The 3966-nt window shown below is 35.8% G+C and overlaps 1 protein-coding gene across 1 annotated transcript in view; it reads right to left on the bottom strand.

Annotated features, from left to right (window-relative positions):
• LOC106813076 (very-long-chain 3-oxoacyl-CoA reductase-like) overlaps window positions 1-3966 on the bottom strand; it is a gene marked incomplete at its 5' end in the record, with an annotated part of 23621 nt that overhangs the window by 11155 nt on the left and 8500 nt on the right.

Here is a 3966-nt window from a genome sequence, read left to right as displayed (position 1 = left end):
CGAATAACGAAGACCGTCGCTAAGGAAACGGGTACAACACTGGAAATGAAGAAGACCGTCGCGACGGAAACGGGTACAACACTGGAAATGAAGAAGACCGTCGCGACGGAAACGGGTACAACACTGGAAATGAAGAAGCCTGTCGCTACAGAAACGGGTACAACTAAAGAAATGAAGAAGACCGTCGCTACGGAAACGAGGTACAACTCAAGAAATGAAGAAGACCGTCACTACAGAAACGGGTACAACACCGTAAATGAAAAGACCGTCAGTATGGAAATGGGTACAAGTCAAGAAATGAAGAATACCATCATTATGGAGATGGGTACAACACTAGAGATGAAGAATACCGTCTCTATGGATATGGGTACAACTCTAGAAATGAAGAAGGCCGTCACTACATAGACAATAATGGCCGTAGTGATAACGATGGCCACTATCACCATGTAACTGCTACAAATACTGGTATTGCTGGCGTGCCACATCGAATTCTGAAAGGTCTGGGCAAATCTTCAGACAGAACAGCACATTTACCAAGAGTAGGTTCCTTCTTGCGGAAATTATTCAAGGGCAAACCTACATAATATATACTCTAATATACTAAGTAATAAGAAAAAATGTTTTTACAATAATTTATGAGGTTGCATGTTTTTCACATACACACATGGTGGTAACGTCACAGATGTAAATACATCTAATAGGGGAGTGATATTTTGAGTGCTCAATGACTCAATTCAATCATGGATAGTGAAAGAGATTACGATATTTTAACTTGAGATCATTTATTATCCATAAATTCTAGCGGCATAGAGATACATAGGATAACATAGGAGGCATGACTGTGTCTGCACATCAACATAACCAAAATTACAGCGGTGTAGATTCCAATGTCTAAGACGTGTAAGCTTACCATGACGCAGGAGAAAATATTCACGTTGATTATCTTTGCATGATCCTCTCTGTCAACTTCCAGGAAATATGATGGATTTTTATAGGCCATCCCAACATTGTTTACTGTAAAGGATGTAGATGTTATACTTTAAAATGTATAGATATATACAATTCGATGATGCATAAATCCATAAAACAGTTATCCCTTGCCTGTCACTTTTATAAGTGACCATGGGGAATCATATTGATGTTTCTAATAAAGTAAACATGAAAAGTTATACTATACTATTACTATTTCTTAGATGATATTACTTTACAATTCTATATGATATGGTCACTGAGAGAAATGAATGTGCAAACAAACCAACTAGTTGTGTAACTATATAGCCACAAAGATTATTTCCTATCTGCCCTTTTAAGTTAAGACAAAACTTCCTTTTTATCATTTAGTCCTGCTACCTATACTTTTGTAAACCATGTTTTCCAATCAATGCCTTTGTGGTTGGCGAGAGATGACCGTTTATTACATCAATATGAAAATAACTGAACTAAAACTGATGGTAATACTCGAAATCTTGTGATACTCCATCATTGAAACATTTAATTTTGTATTTCATTAATTTTCTTATTTTTTTTATGATAAATGTAACAAAGGTTGGCGTGCAGCATAATTAATTAAACCCTCATTTAAAGCAAGGCTTTCAAACAAACTTCCTGACCGATCTCGTATTTTTCCGACCACTACAGTAATTACTGGTATTGCATGTGTAACAGCTAGTGTCTAAATCAAGGCTAACATGTCTTAGAACACTCATACACTGTTATTTTCACAAAAATATACAACTATTGAAATCTCTTTGTTTACATCGTGCTAACGCCATTACTTAATTTATGATGCCACTTGTTTCTTGTGAGACTCTGTCCCTGTACTTTGACACAGTAATTTGAATTAATCAATAGAGATGTTGCACCAGTTTAGAACCACTACATCACTCAGTGAGATGAACTTTTGTCTGGTGGTTGTGATTTCAAAGGAATTACCACTATACGAAAGAATGTGGCTGCATTATTTGCTATTTTATATACCATAACAGTCTAAACTCATAGTAATTTTTTTACTGGAGTAATCAGTACGTATATATACTACATAACTTATTCGCTATTACATTAGGTGAAACTATATTTCACTATATTTTTCTTGATTGTACAGTTATTTATGAAATAATTCTTAATAATAATAAAATAATAATGAAATAATTCATTATAGAAATTATGCTGACAGGCAACACTATATTATTCCTCACTTAGTAAAGTCTATGTCACATTTCACAGTTAAAAACATGCCAATTACTATAGTTTATAAACACTGCATGTGCACTGGGCTAGAGTTTAAACTATAAGATTATTTACTACTAACCTAAAACACCTATCTCCAAACCCTGCAGTTCCTTTTCTATTCTCTCATAGATGTGGTTTCCATCTCCAAAGTCAACAGCCACAGTTTTCACTTGAACATTGCTACCTGCACCTGAAAAAATCCCATTATATATACTATATAGGCTATATCAATATATACTATTTATAACCATATATTTTTCATATATACACACTACTCATTATATCAGGAGTCTATCAATATCAGGAGTCTATTGATAGACTCCTGATTATATAGGACACTGTACCCAAACAATAAGACAACTGTTTACAATATAGATACACATATCATGTAATGAAAGATACAGTTACAAGTTTACAACAGTTAGCAAGTGTCAATGACACTATAGCTCACATTGGGTGTGATAAAAGAGAGAGATAATATTTAAAATTTGGTAAGTGTTTCATTTATGACAGACCAAAATGTGATCAAATGTCCTTATTCCTTGTTTTATACTAATAGAAATTTCACTGTTTTGTTTCAGGGTTACTTTTGATGCGAAAATAAATGTTTTAGATCTGAAAGTCTGAAATCTGGGCGAGCGATCGATGGCGGCTACGCCTAAATGATCGCCATTTTGGTTTTCGATTATCGCGCAAATAAAAGCAATAAAATATTCCAATCAAATTATTGCAACGAAGATTCTAAACACAATATTACACGTAGGTATGATTAGGTAGGTAGGTAGGTAGGTAGGTAGGTAGGGAAATTTAACAAAATCGAGATCGAATCTAGATGGCCATTTTCATTTTTGCCAAAAAGTGAGCGTGGCTCGAAAGTAGGTCGACTGGCTTGCTCCAAAATAGGACGTTCAAATCCCTCCCATAGGATCGAGTAACAACTGTATGCAATTTGAAACATGTGGGTCAAACGGTTCTTGAGTTATCGTTGACCGTAGGCAGACACTGAAATGCATAGTAAAATTGGCAAAATCTACCTCATTTGCATAATTAAAAAAATAAATAAAAACCCGTGTGATATGATTTGGGGCATGTCCTTATTCATTCACATACCAAAAGTGAGCAATATCCGTTGAACCTGAACGGACTTATAGCCATTTCCATTTTTGCCAAAAAGTGGGCGTGGCTCGAAAGTAGGACAACTGGCGTGCTCCAAATTAGGACGTTCAAATCTCTCCCATAGGAGTAACAACAGTATGCAATTTGAAACATGTGGGTCAAACGGTTCTTGAGTTATCGTTGACCATAGGCAGACACTGAAATGCATAGTGAAATTGGAAAAATCTACCTAATTTGCATAATTTAAAAAAATATAAAAACCCCTGTGATATGTTCTGGGACCAGTCTTTATTCCTTCACATACCAAAAATTAGCAAAATCCATTGAACCTCTGACTTATGGCCATTTCCATTTTTGCCAAAAAGTGGGCGTGGCTCGAAAGTATGTCAACTGGCGTGCTCCAAAATAGGACATTCACATATTTCCCATAGGAGTAACAACTGTATGCAATTTGAAACATGTGGGTCAAATGGTTCTCAAGTTATCGTTGACCGTAGCCAAATGTTGACGGACAGACGGACGGTCGTACGTAAGACGGATGACACCCCATGGCAATAGCTCATCTTCACGATGTCAAGGTGAACTAAAAATGCACCCTACCTCAACAGCCAATGAGCGTTT

The sequence above is a fragment of the Priapulus caudatus genome, unplaced genomic scaffold (assembly GCF_000485595.1).
Source record: "Priapulus caudatus unplaced genomic scaffold, Priapulus_caudatus-5.0.1 Scaffold723, whole genome shotgun sequence".
Lineage (NCBI taxonomy): Eukaryota > Metazoa > Priapulida > Priapulimorpha > Priapulimorphida > Priapulidae > Priapulus > Priapulus caudatus.
This window is presented reverse-complemented; position numbering and strand designations above follow the sequence as displayed.